Source organism: Ruditapes philippinarum, unplaced genomic scaffold (assembly GCF_026571515.1).
Source record: "Ruditapes philippinarum isolate M1 unplaced genomic scaffold, ASM2657151v2 ctg551_1_1_1_1, whole genome shotgun sequence".
In the NCBI taxonomy this organism is placed as follows: Eukaryota; Metazoa; Mollusca; class Bivalvia; order Venerida; family Veneridae; genus Ruditapes; species Ruditapes philippinarum.
The window spans coordinates 120,639-135,520 of record NW_026855869.1 but is presented as its reverse complement, the minus strand read 5'-3'; positions in this window follow the sequence as shown (position 1 = coordinate 135,520).

Below are 14,882 nucleotides of genomic sequence, written 5' to 3'. Positions count from 1 at the left end.
TTACATCTTTTTGCACGATATACTCTTAAATATATAATTCTATGAAACTAGTCTTATTTTTTCTGCATTGTAAGTCACACCGCTTGTTTTCGACTCTTGAATATTCAATTGGTATTGAAAATTGAGATGCCTGTCTCCCGACTGCAAGCTGTTGTTTCTGTTAATTATCCTGTTTACTAAGTCCTTTTTTATAATTATTTGCATCTGACTCATTTATTAATGCTTTCGAGTCATTTACGTTTTGTTCATGCTTCTTAAACGATCTTTCTTAAAATGTTTGTACATGCGAAGGTATCTCCATTACTTGAATGACGTCATTACACCAAGTATGTAAGGTTTATTTCTTTACGGTTATGATTCTTTTTCAAATTTGATTCAAACTTAGACAAACTTAGAAAAACACTTATGGCAAAAACTTGACACATCGATCAATTCAAATGTTGCCTTACACTTTAAATGACATTGACCGTCAATGTCAAATATTAAATCTGAGTTATATTTTGTACAATAAAATATTGTTTTCTACAGGTATTTTTTTCTACAATATTCATCCTCCGATGACGCGTTTGACATTAGAAAGAAGAAAAGTAGAGCGTGACCCTCGCTAGGCGATGGCTCTTGTTACCTTTGACTTTTTGTTAAAATGTGTTATTACTCTTAGTAGAAGAGAATGCGGTGCTCTTGTCCGTCTTAACAAAAAGTGCACAAACATAAGAAATTTTTTGTATTTGATTAACTCCATATTCTGTTCAAATTAAGACGATTCCGACGCTTAAAGATAACACATTAAAGATACGAACACTAATAAAGGATTTGCTGATTTAAAGTGATTTAGTTATCATCCAATTTCGAATTTGAGCGATACCACAAGCAATCAAAATAAAAATCCTATATCATAATGTTACTAATCGTTAGAGACATCTTTTTTCCGACTTTTATCTTTATATGTCTCTGCCAAGGACAACATTCTTCCTTTTGATAACAACAAGTAAACAGGCAACTAACAGTTTTGTGTTTTAAAAAACAAATAGTTTCTTTGTTTGTTTTTGTTTTTATTTTATTGAAACGATTTTTGTGTCTCAAATAAGCATGTTAAACAAACTAAATCCTAAATTTTCTAGAGTCATAAACTTACTTCAGCATTGTGCAGCATTGCTTATGGCAGGTTATCATGGTTGCGTTAACGTTAGAGTGATTTAGTTTTAACATTCGTATTGTTTTTTATTTTTATTTTTTTATCACCTGGATTAAAACAATTTAACTAGCATTTTAATTAAATTATTTAGATACTTAATGTTAAATATTAGAGGGCTTGACATAAATACCGCTTTGTTTCAAATTAAAGCAAAATGAGAAATTGCTATAACATCCTATGCAATGATTATATTTACTTGAACACCTATGTTCTTTAGCCATTTTTTGTGTCGCCTCTACGGAGTAGTGGCGACATTTAGGGATCACTTCTCCGTCGTCTGTCTGTCCGTCTGTCTGTCCGTCTGTCCGTCACAAAACTTGTCCGGACTACTCCTCATAAACTACTGGTGCAATTTCATCCAAACTTTACAGGAATGATCAGTACCAAGTCTAGTTGTGCATATTGTCAGCATTTTCCGGTTCAATGATTTTTGTCAGAGTTATGGCCCTTTAATAATTTTTATTTTTAAAGTTTGTCCGGACTACTTCTCTTATACCACTAATGCAATTTCAATGAAACTTTACAGGATTGATCTGTAGCTCAAGTCGTTGCGCATATTGCACGGGTTTTCTGGTTGAATGATTTTTGGCCGAGTTATTGCCCTTTGATAAAAAGGTGTTTTTTTCTGTGTGTTGACAGATACACAAAAGCTTGTCCGGATTACTCCTCATAAACTACTGATGCAATTTCATCCAAACTTTACAGGAATGATCAGTACCAAGTTTAGTTGTGCACTGTCCATCTGTCTGTCCGTCTGTCAAAAAACTTGTCCCAACATAAAAATGGCCATCATGAGGCGACACATGTGATCACTGATCGCTCTTGTCTTCAACATATGGAATTCAATTTCTAAAACAGGTATTAAGTTTTGTCTGTAACACCTATCAACCAAAAAGAAACATTTACATGAAACTGATCATTTCAGTTTAACACAAGCATTCAAAATGAATGTAATTTCCCATGATCTTATAATGTAGGATATATTAAGAAAAACACTCACAGTTGCTGTCTTCACAATATATTTGAACACTTTAAATATTGAATTTGATAACCATTATAGTCGTAATTAATGTAATGATTTTAAGTCGTTTTAAGATAAGTGACAAATTGTGTTTGATGTAGATACTTTATGTCTGTAAATGTTTTAACGAAATTTACGCATTGAATTTCCCATGTTCTTAATTTGTCCCTCAGTTGCATATACAAGCATACTTATTTAGTGAAATCGAGCATTTTATAAATATATAGTATCAACAATAATAACATTTTAAATCTTTAGCTGAAGAGATTTATACAAACACTAAAAATAAGTTCAGTAAAAGTCAAATTTTTAAGACTTAACATAATTTTAAGTAGTTTTGTATATACAACGTTGTAATAAGTATTCTAATTTCTTAATTCATTTTTGTTTTTGTTCGAGATAGAATGATGTACGAAAATGTTACATCTTTTCATTCTGCTATCGTATTAAATGGTGTTAGCCAGATACCTTTGTCGCTGTTGTTTCTTTTCTTTATTTAAATGTATTAGATTGTATCTAACATATGTTGCTTAAACTTGTTTCTTTAAGCCCCAAAACAAAAATGTATTTAATGGGTAAAAACAATGATGATTTATTAAATAAAATACTACAAAAGAAAATCTGGTGACCAAATTATTATTTCAAGGCTCTCGTTGATTTAAAACTATATTGACAATTTTTTTTCTCGTATTGTTCTACATTCAAGTTATTATTTTGAGATTCTGGAAAACTTGAATAAAGGGTGGTATTCAATCAACGCATTACGCATTAAGTTACATTGTATTATCTTAACAACGTAACAATATGTGCTGTTACATGTACATAAAATGCATACACATTAAACATGGTTTTGAAAAAAAATAATACATAAATTTTCAAAAGTGCATTAAACTATTTTATAAATTTTATGCATGTGGCTTGTAAAAATAAACAAGTCGGTCATTAAAAGCTGCGGGTTATTTATTGTGATAACAGTCATTTTTGATATCTAACACCATCGTTAAATGGTTTTATATGATTATTACTCAAAGCGTGCCTCTAAGTAGGTCACAAGGGATTGATAGACATTATGATATGGACGAAACAATTTGTCATATTTGATTTATTAAACAAAAACACATGATGACTTTGATTTATATCAGTTTATACGTGCTCGTTTTACCTCATTTGTAAAATGATCATTATGATGTTGCAAATGAGTTTATTATGTAAAATGTCACTCTACTCTTATGTCATTAAAGTCGCTATTTTTCTCAACTTTTATTATGCTTCCAATATTGGTATTTGAGTTTAGCTCAAAGGAGAGCTGTTGTGATGTCAGTGTGCTCGTCATCTGTTGTTGTCCACAATGTCATTAAACAACATCCCCTTGTTCTAAATAATGGTCTACCTTTTGGCTTTTTTGTCCGTGAAAATATGTTCTTGTAAAAAAGTATATGTTCGGGGAAAATGTCTGATTAAAACGACTTAACTGTCTAAGGGACTATACGCTACTTTTCATGGCATTCAAAGCATTCTTTTACCAAAAGTTATCGTTGCATTTGTTTTGCTTCATGACAAACGATTGACCACAAAAGCTTCCTCTTAAGGTTGCTTCTTATTTATCAAATTAAAACCTGTTTCACGTTAAAGAGAAAGTTATCAGTAAAGTATTCACCTATCTTATATTTCATTTACAGATAATATGTATAGTGCGGATTCTTTTATTCAACGACTTAAATCTGTTTTACTATCCTAATATTTTAGAGGTTTTATTTTGTAGACCTTGTGTAAAAGGACAAAGAATGTCAGTTGAGTTCAAGTATTTCTCAAGTATATCTTGAGACTGAGTGAAGTATGAACTGAAGCAAAGCAAACAACGTTAAATTTGTATTAAAATTCTTGTATGCATTTTAGAAAACCTTTTTTTGTAAATACATTGTTTTGTTCACTGTAAACCTAGCAATGATACATGTTTGAAAACAATACATGGATATTGATCATATTGTGATAAAAGATTTTTTTTTTAAGTTTTGAATAATTGTTTTCGAATTGAAATGTGTGCTTTCAGCGTTTTATTCCGAAAAGCCAATTCCCTTTATTTGAAATTACGGTTTATTTTTATGATAACCGGTTGTTTCTGTTGCGACTTCTTTATATTTATAGACTGTACGTTACGTCATTGTAATAACATTTATCAGTTTATCTTATCCTGAACATACCTATATATATAGAAAGTCACAGCCTGAATATAGCTTTAGACGAAATGACTGAAGTCATGAAATAGACAAATGAAATCAACATATTTAAATAACTTTATGAATAGATTTTGTACATGTCGCAATTATGTAAATATTATTGGTATCAAATGTTGCACAAATTAAGTTTTAAAGCAAAACATGAATGTTCAGTGTGCGTTTTGTCAACGTTTTGTGAGGTGTAATATTTTTATTGTTCATCATAATCCTGGACATGATTTGAGAAAAATGTAAATCCTAAACAACAGTAATGATACACGATATTGTTATGACTATAAATGTTCACTTATATTTAATTTGTACTTTTTCTCCTGAAATACATTTTAATACAGACTATTTGATTTCATTTTACATGAAGTCTGACAAAACACAATTTTCAAAAATTAAATTCAATTGAATTTAAAGGTTGTTCAGTGTATTGCTTTTCTCGGTACAGACCCTGTCAGTCTGACATTTTATCTTATGCACAGTTTGACATTTTATCTGAATGCATTAACTTTTATTTTTATGACAACCATGGGTTGTTTTAACATTTTAATGTCAATTGTCAAATTTCAATTTTGAATATGTCACCAATAAAAAATATGAATATATATAATATATTACATACGTTTTTTATTTATCATTTAAACAATACACGACATTTTTAAATGTTTTATAAAGCATAAATATTTAATTATTTTAGAGATTATTCGGGAAAATAGACTACTATAATGTTTATCAAATACAGAGCCGTATGGCAAACATAATGTCAGACACATTGGTTATGTCTATGCCTTTAAAGGTTAACTTTTTATGTAAAATTCCATTTTCTCAGAGATTTTGTGCGTAACTATTTAAAAATATGTTAGCATATTTTGATGTCAGTTATTTAATTTGAAGTTAAAAACACTATATTTTGATTAAAACTCAACATATATTGTATCTATACAAACTGGGTTTCAAATTTTTTTTAATAACGCTAGTTATTTGATTTCACATAAATACCTGTAAGCAATTGTTATAAAATGTTATTGGTGTTAATTCTAAGGGCAAATAACTCCTATTTCATTGCAAAAAGCATTTTTAATTATATTTGGATTCCCATGTTTTAGCCATATAATTTATATGTATTTTTGTCCTCCTTATTTCTTCTGCGAAGTTTTGATATTGAAAACATTAATTAAATAAAGATAAAACATTGTATTTTAATTATGAGAGTTGTCTATACTTGATATTGTAACCGAGATGGATATGACTTTGTATTTTTTGTAAGGGAAATGCATGTTTTTTATAATATTAACATTTTGTCTTTATTTTAGTATTTTTATATTTCCCTTCTAGACTCTCCTTTCTTTTTGCAGACAAAATAGGCATATTTCAACAAATTGGACCATTATATAAACCTACGCTTTTCAGACAAATTAAGTATTGTCTTTCATTTAGAAGTGACAGTTGTTTAAATGAAATATTAATAATTTAAAGGAATTACATTCTCCTGAATATGCTAGACTATAAACAAGGTAGGTTGTCATTGTCCCTTTCAAACTGTACTCGATTAGGAGCCTGAGAATATTTTTAAGAGACATATCATTGCTAATTATGCTTGAAAACTGCAAATATACAAACTTTTTCTACAATCATTATTTCAATATCTTTTTTTTCATGTAAAAAAAGTTCAATATTTTTTGATTTCATCCCCCCTTTTTTCTGGGGTAATTTTTTTAATCTCGTTTGGAGATAATTTCGAAAAAGTATCAGGAGATGCGCGCCGCATTTGTAACGGTTTAGAATTCTACTTATTTTCTGTTTAAATGTGTCCAATATGTTAACTTGTTGTGTAGCCATAAACAGATATCTGTCTTGCGGTATGTATTCAAACTTTGAAGTGTTCACTCATAATCTTAGATCTTTAAACTTTGTTCATTGTTGAGTGGCTATATGACATTTAACTATCAATTACTTTCTTTCCTGTCTAAGAACTACGGAATATAATACTTTTTCACAGGCATCGTTTTAACTAATGCTCTCAAAGACAAAGTGTCAGCTCAGATCTGAGATTAATGGTATTGAGATTATTCTCAGTTTGGCTTTTGCTAAAGATTAATTCAAATCGATATTTTACAAATGGTGCTTGAATTTACTTTCATATATTAACACTTGATGTGATTCAAATAACCTTTAATATGTGATACATATTGTATCAGTAATAAGAAATGTTCACAATTGAAGGTTCCTGTTTTCAGATTTGTATTGTTGCACTTTTATATCACATGTGTATTGTTTGGATGGACCTCAAAAATGTTGCTTGTTTGAAAAAAATAATTCGCCGCCTGATTCTCTGACTTAAAACATTTTCGCAATGTTTTTTTGTTTTGTTAAGATACCTTTATGGAATGTTTTGGATTCCATTTTCCTTAACTTGCTTAACTTGAAATGAAATACATTAGATTAAAATGCAATGATAACCAGATGTTTGTGCAATTTCTCTAGTCAATATTTTGGGCCCCACTACTTCAGTAATAAAAATTACGATGATCTATGAGTTAAAATACATTTTTTTGTGGTTTGAAAATTTAAAAAGAATCATGTTCAAGTATCAAATCCCTTCTTATGCAAAAAAACATTGTATGGGTTTCTTTTTCTTTTAAAAAACTTTCTTTTTAATTTTTTTAAAACTTCGCAGACACAGTTTGTGAAACTTAAATTGACTGACATTTTTTAAAAAAAACAAATTCGCATTACAAATCTATTACTTTTTTTCAAAATGAGTTACATTTGTGATATACTTCCATTTAGAAATGTAATATAAACATTTGTTTTTCGTTCAGTCTTTTTTACTGATATTAGAATATAAAGTATACACAGAATCCAAGATTTCGCATTTATATTGGTTTTTTAAACCATCCCCCCAAAAGCGGTTAAGCCCTTTGTTCGAATGTAGTGGATTCTTTTTCGAAAACTTTAAAACTGGAAAATAAAACCTGTTGATATTTTTTGTGTGTTTTTTACACTATTTATGACAAAAGTTAAAACAGTTTTTAATTATGTTTGTCCTGATTAGACTACATTGGTATTTTAGTATTCTATTTTCCTGTAACGATACAAACAGACAAACACATATATATTTTGTTATCGTGGCGGCTGAAATAAATGAATTACTTCTCCCCCTGTTAGGACCAAATGACTTTAAATTTCAGTTTGTACTTTTAACCACTTTATATTTGACTGGTCTGTGTTTAGAAAGTTTTAATTTCATTTTAAATGAAGCCTGTCAAAGCTCAGACAACAATTAAAATCATCTGTTCACACAAAGCTGATCATTTTGAATGTGATTTATGTAAAACACGTTCAAACATATGAAAAAGATGTTCATTATTTCGATATCTAAGTGTTTTAACATTGTGTTCGGGATATTTATTATTTTCTGCCCCCGATTTTTGAGAAAAAAAAAAAGGGGGTTTTTGTATTACTTTTTTGCCCCCTTACATAGGGCGGTTCTTTTGTGATCGTTTTTCGTCCGGCGTCCCGTCCGTCGTCCGTCCGTCGTCGTCCTCCGTCCGTAAACTTTTACTGTCAAATGACATCTCAGTCAATAAACCACTAAAGCAATTTCATCCAAACTTCACAGGAAATGTTCTTGTGGTCACCTTTAAAATTGTTCAAAGAATTTAATTCATGCAGAACTCCTTGGTTGCCATGGCAACCGAAAAGAAAAAACTTTAAATATCTTTTTTAAAAAATCCAAAAGAGGCTAGAGGCTTAGATATTTGGCATGAAAACATCTTCAGTGGAGTGTCCTATCAACTTTGTAAAATAAAGCCCTTGGGTCAAAATTGCCCGCCAGGAGGGTCATTGATTATTTTCTATAGCATATATAAAAACTTAAAAAAATTTTCTTTTTAAAGGACTCAAAGAAAGCTAGAGCTAAAGATATTTAGCATGAAACATGTTCTAATGGTTGTCTACCAAGTTAGTTCAAATAAAAGCCCTGAGGGTCAAAATTGCCGCCGCACACCGGGGGGTCATTCATTAAACCAGGTTTTCCGAAAGGACAAAACTGGTTATTAAGAATTGAGGTATGTCGGAGCGGGCGGATGGGCGGGCGGGCGGATGGGCGGGCGGGCGGGCCGGGCGTAAACAAATTTCTTCTGTGCGCAACTCCTCCTACAGTTTCTCAACGGATTTTGACCAGAACTTTCAACAGAAGCTTGTCATCAAAGTGCCCTGGCGCATTTGTCGGGGTTTTGCGATTAGATAATATTTGACCTATTATGGTGGCCTTTGTTTTTTTTTTACCTTATATAAATATATAGTGAACAATTCTTCTGTGCGCAACTCCTCCTACATTTCTCAACGGATTTTGAACCAAAACTTTCTCAGAACTTTGTCATGAAGTCCCTGTCACCATATTTCCAGGGTTTTGGGCAATTGCGTATAATAATTTTGACCTAATTATGGCCCTTTTTTTTTTTCCTTATATAAAAATATATAGTAAAACAATTTCTTCTTTTGCGCAACTCCCCCTACATTTTTAAAAGGTTTTTTGCCCAAATTTTAAACAGAAGCTTTGTCATAAAGGGCCCCTGGCGCATTTTTGGGGGGGTTTTGCGATTAGAAAATATTTGACCTAATTAGGGCCCCTTTGGGTTTTTTTTCCTTATAAAAAATATATAGTGAAAAAATTTTCTTCTGTGGCAACTCCCTACTTTTCCCTAAAAACGGATTTTGCCCAAAACTTTTCAAAAGTTTTGGGTCACCCAAGTGCCCTGTCCATATTTCCGGGGTTTTTTCCCAATTGGTAAAATTTTTGACCTAATTACCCCCTTTTTTTTTTTTTCCCTTTAATAAAAATATATAGTGAAAAATTTTTCTTCTGTGGGGCAACTCCTCCTACATTTCTAAAACGGATTTTGCCCAAAACTTTTTTAAAAAAAAGCTTTTTTTATCAAGTGCCTGGCACATTTTGTGGGGGTTTTTTGTGATTGGATAATATTGACCGAATTAGGGCCCCTTTTTGATAATTTTTTCCTTATAAGAATATATAGAAAAACAATTTTTTTCTGTGTAAACCCTCATACTTTTCTCAAGGTTTTTTGACCAAATTTTTTTAAAAGAACTTTGTTTTTTCAAGTGCCGGGCCCACATATTTCGGGGTTTTTGGGTAAATTGGATAAATTTAACCAAAATTAGGGCCCTTTTTGTATATTTTTTTTTATACAGAATATATATTTAAACCCAATTTTTACAGTGCGAAATTTCTCCTACTTTTCTAAAGGGTTTTTTGGACCAAACTTTAAACAGAACTTTGTCACCCAAGTCCCCTTTGGCGCTCAAAAAAATTCCCATTTTTTTCCCAAGACATCATTCAAGTTTTTTTTTTAAAATTGTGAACATACTTTTCTTGATTCCCCAAAAAAAAACCCCAAAACACGCCCAATATTTTTGAAAAAAAAAAATGACAAAAAGACGCAAAAATGAAAAATTTTAAAAGAAAAAAATTAAAGTACTTTTTTCCCTTTTCTAAAAAATTTGGGGAAAAAAAGGCAAATTAGACAACTTTAAAATTTTCCCCTTTATTTTTGTTTGGGGAAAATATTAAAAAAGCCAAAATTTCCCTTTCCAAAAAAGTTAAAATTAAAAAAACAAATGCCCCTTCATGAAAAAAGCTTCTGTTTAAATATTTTCTGAAAAAACCCGGTTTCAATTTGCATTGCGATGTTCCTTGTTTTCCTTTTTATGTGTATATCAAAAAACTTAAAAAAATCCCTTTTTTGGGAAAAAAACCAAAAAGCGGGGGTTTTGCTTTTTAAGTATGAAACATTTCCCAAATTTAGTGTCTACAAAATTTTTTTCAAAAAAAAGCCCTCGGGTCAAAAATTTGGGCCCCCCCCCGGAGATTATTGATTTTCCTTATATGTGTAAGGGAAAAAATTAAAAAAACTCTTTTTGGGAAAAAACCCCCAAAAAGCTAGAGTTTAGATATTTAACATGGGAAAAATCTTCTTAAGTAAATGGGCTACAAATTTTGGGTTTAAAAAAACCCTGGGGGGCAAAATGGCCCTGCCCCAAGGGTGTCAATTTTTTTAAAATATATGTGTAAAAGTAAAAACCCTTTAAAAAAATTTTTTTAAAAAAAACCCCAAAGAGCTAGAGCTTAAAATGTTTTTGCATGAAACATTTCTTTATGGGGTCCCACCAATTTTTTTCAAATTAAAAAAACCCCTTGGGGTTAAAAAATTGGGCCCCGCCCGGGGGGGGGGGAGGGGGGGAGAGCGGAGGGGAAAAAAAGGGGGTCATTTTTTTTTAAATTTATGTTTTTTGGGATTATTTTGTGTGTAGTAAAAACTTAACAAATGAAAAAATTTTTCCCGGGGTTTTTCCCCAAATTTTTGTTCAAATAAAAGCCCGGGGTTTTTAAACTGGCCCCGCTCCGGGGGCCTAAAATACAGGTGGGCACCGGGGGGGCCCAAATAAATGGCCCTTTTGAAAATCAAAAATAGACGGAAAATTATCTTACTTAAACCCGGGCTGTGTTTTTTGAAAATTTTTTTTTTACACTGCCTTTTTAAAAAAAGTTTGTTCATATTTTAAAATGCCCCCAAAAAAGGGAAAAATTTTCTTTTTTTTGTTTACCTAAAATTTTGGGAAAAATAAAAAAAGGGGTTCCCGGGAAAATTATGTTTTTACCGGGCCCGGGATTTTTTTCCACCCCATTTTTTCAAAATTTTAACAAAAAAACACTATAAGTTACCAAAAAAAATTTAATTTTATTTTTTTCTTTTGGGCGCCTTTCAATTCAAAACGACGATGAGACAGTCATGTTGAAAAATTTTGTGACAAATTTGTTTTTACTTTAAACTTAACTTTAATTGTCCCCAATACACCCAATGACCACCCTTTTTGGTTCTATATAAAAGGTGAACCAAATTTAAAATTTTTTAAAAACCTTTAAATTTTTTTTTCCCGGAGATTTTAAATTGTGTCATTTTTTCCCGGAAAGTTTTTAAAAAATAAAAATAAATCTTTAAATTCAGAACAATTTTAAAATTTTGGGTAGCATACCATTATTAGCTAACAAAATTTGTATAAATTTTTTTTAAAATGAAAATTTTAGAAAAAAAATAAGGACACTTTAATAGTGTGTGTCAGAGATTGTACATTTCCATCCCATTCTTTTTTTATAGACCAAAAAAATCAACAGTTTTATTTAAAACCTAAAAAAATTTATTTAAACAAAAAGTATATTCTATACCAATGTTATAAAAGCAAACGAAACATTTTTTAAATGACGTCGATCACTAAAAAAATGCTAAAAAAAAAATTATAAAAATGAGCACATATGAGTCTTCACATAGGCAAAGGGAAAGAACGAGTACAAAAATGTTAATTTTAAAATCGTGGCTAAAGTTTTTAGGGGGCTAAAAATTTTTTTTAACATCCCTAAATGTTTTTTTCACAGAGCTATATTTAAATTTGGGGAAAACTTATAGTATATACTTAAAATTTGTACCAGCGATAAATTACCACGCAAGTTCACATTATTTCGTGAGATTGTCCGAGACCATGTTTGAATTTGGGTAAAAAATATTAAAATGGGAAATGAAACAAAAGGGTTTTTAAAACAGCATAAAAAATTCGTAAACGGGAAAACAAGATTTGGGGAAAAAAAGGGTGGACTTGAAAAAAATTTATTTTTGGGGGGCGTCTTAAAAAACCCTTTTTTATATAAAAACTCGTTTTTTTCCCAAATATTGAAACTTAAAAAATTTTTGGTAGACAAAGGTTTTAAAACGTATAAAAAAAAAGGGTTTCTAAATTTTGATGTTTTTTTAAAAATGCAACATTTCAAACCCTAAAATTGAATGCCCAAAAATAAAGTTTTTTTTCATGTATTGAAAATAAATTTAACGGGAATTTTGCATGATTAAAAATTTTTGATGCAGTTTGTAATGAAACTTGTCAGTAACATCTGCTATTCAGTTTTGTTTTGCTTTGATGAATGGCATTCTATTCAAGTTTGTGCAACATTTGCTAAGCAGAACTACATTATTCATTTGATAAAATCTGTAAGTGTAAGCTGGTCTCTATACACGTAAATTTGACACTTTTTTTGTAGGGAAACAAAATAATTATCTCTTAATCTTGTAATATCATATATTGCGCCGTTAAAGCAAACATTTGAATTTGCTGTGATTATACCCTTAGACATAATAGACTCGTACATGTTCTCTAAAAAAGATGCAGTGTTTATTATTTCACTTAATATTCTACTAAAACGTGAATTAGAGACATGATACGTTTATTTAATGTGTTGCCTTACTTAACATACAACAATAATATATGTTATGTTAAAAGAAAATAATTTAATTTTCATGGTTTAACTTTAACAAGCTATCTAGTAACTCAGTGACATTTACCACGAAAATGCAAAGAAATTAATCAATTATGATGTTTTCATTATTATAATTAAATGTATCATATAAAAAGATAAAGAGACTAGTGTCATTAAATTGGCATTTATAGTAGAAATATATCATTAATTATCACATTTTAAAGATGTTTTCAGTGGTCACCGTAAAAAAATATTGTTCTTATATTGATGAAAAGTTATTAAAAGTAAATTTTTAGACTTGATTTTATTTAGAGTTATAAAGTGAGGTCTGAAATGTTTAAAAGAAAAAGCGCGAAGTATGAGTCTTTAAATGCGAAACCATAAAAATCCTATACTGGCGGCAATATTTACCACAATGCAAAATATTGTGTGCAAAGATTTTTTTTGTTTGTTTAAAACACATAATAATAATTATTACGCTAGATACTGCATTATTTTGCAAAATACTGTAAATTGTAGGCTGTGTATCTCAAAATACTGGATTTTGGCGGCCATTTTAGCGGCCATTTTGAATTTTTTGGGCCCCCTTTTGAATTTGGCCCCCATTTTGATTTTTGGGGGAGTCTCGACCAAAAAGCTAAGACAGACATTAATTAAAACAATCCAAATGGGGTTGCTTGAAAAAATTTAAAAAAACGATTTTATTTCTTTGACTCTAACTATAGGTTTTGGAAAATTAACAAAGCAATTTTTATTTCTAAAGAAAAGAACACTTAAAAGTGCATGCCCATTTGATTAATTTGATTAAACGTGTTTTTTATGAACTTTGACAACGTTCTGAAAGCCAATTTAAAAATAAGGAAAAAAAGAAACCCCAAAAAAATCCAAAACAACAAAATTAAAAGTTGCAGCTCGTTTGATTTAGCCTGTTTTTATGGAGCAAAATTCCCTCTACGTCCCCATAGCACCGGGTATCAAATTCAAAAATTTAAAATGAAAATGGTGAAATTTAATTTAAACATCGGAGTTGTATTAAAATTGATATTTAAGGTTTGTCCGGTGTATAACTTTATTATAGATAGTAAATAAATTAAATATAAATTAAATGAATTAAAATTTTTTTTTTTCCGGGTTTCTGTTTTTCAGTAAAAATTGATCCCAAATTCAGGAAAAAAATATCAATTTATTGTTCAGCCCTTTAAATACAAAATGAGACTTATCAAATCGAACACGCGACTGATTTTAGAAACGATTGTATAATTATTTCCTAACATGAAAAATAAAGCATAAATCACGTTTTTTAAATATTTCGGCATCTGGGGACCATTTAAATAGAAAATTATTACCAAAAAAAATAACAAAATATCATTTATACACTATTTTTTCATTAACCCTACATTTTTGCAAAGTTAGTAAGTATTTTTTAAACAAGGAACAAATTAAATTTTTGCTTTTCTGTGAAAATTATGAAGGACAATGTCCTAAAACTTCTTTTTTAAAAATTAAATCCCGCTACAGAAATAGGGTAAATAAAACCCCTTTTGGGCATTGATTCCAAATTTTTGACCAATGAACAAACCATTAAATTTGTAATTTCCGTCTCAAATTTTTAAAGTAAAAATTTTCCCAAAAAAATTGTTTTTTAAGTGTTTTTAAAATCAAACAAAACAACTAAAATAATGCTTGTATTGAGCATGCTTAACAATAAACAGGTCGTACTCTTCTTTCACATGTATTACTCCTTTGAATACGATGGTGCTGTTTTCATCTCATGTATGTATATTATTATCTCTTAGATATTTCTTTTATTCTTAGTGCCGTTTACTTAGAAAAGGCTATGAAAGTGTTTCATTGTCTGTTTCGTAATAACCACCATATTAACACAACAACAAGAGTTTCTTAATTCTAAGGTTTTCACTAGCTAAATTTTTTGAATATCTTGGCCTACAAAAATTTCAACTGGCCTTTTTGGGGAATGCGGGCACAAAAATTTTCCTCACTTTTTCCCTTTTTATCGAATTTTTTATTTTAAACAGGTTTTTTAAAATTTAGGTTTATTTTAGAATATGTCCAAATTTTACATACACAAATGTTAACTTGAATTGTATTTTTTAT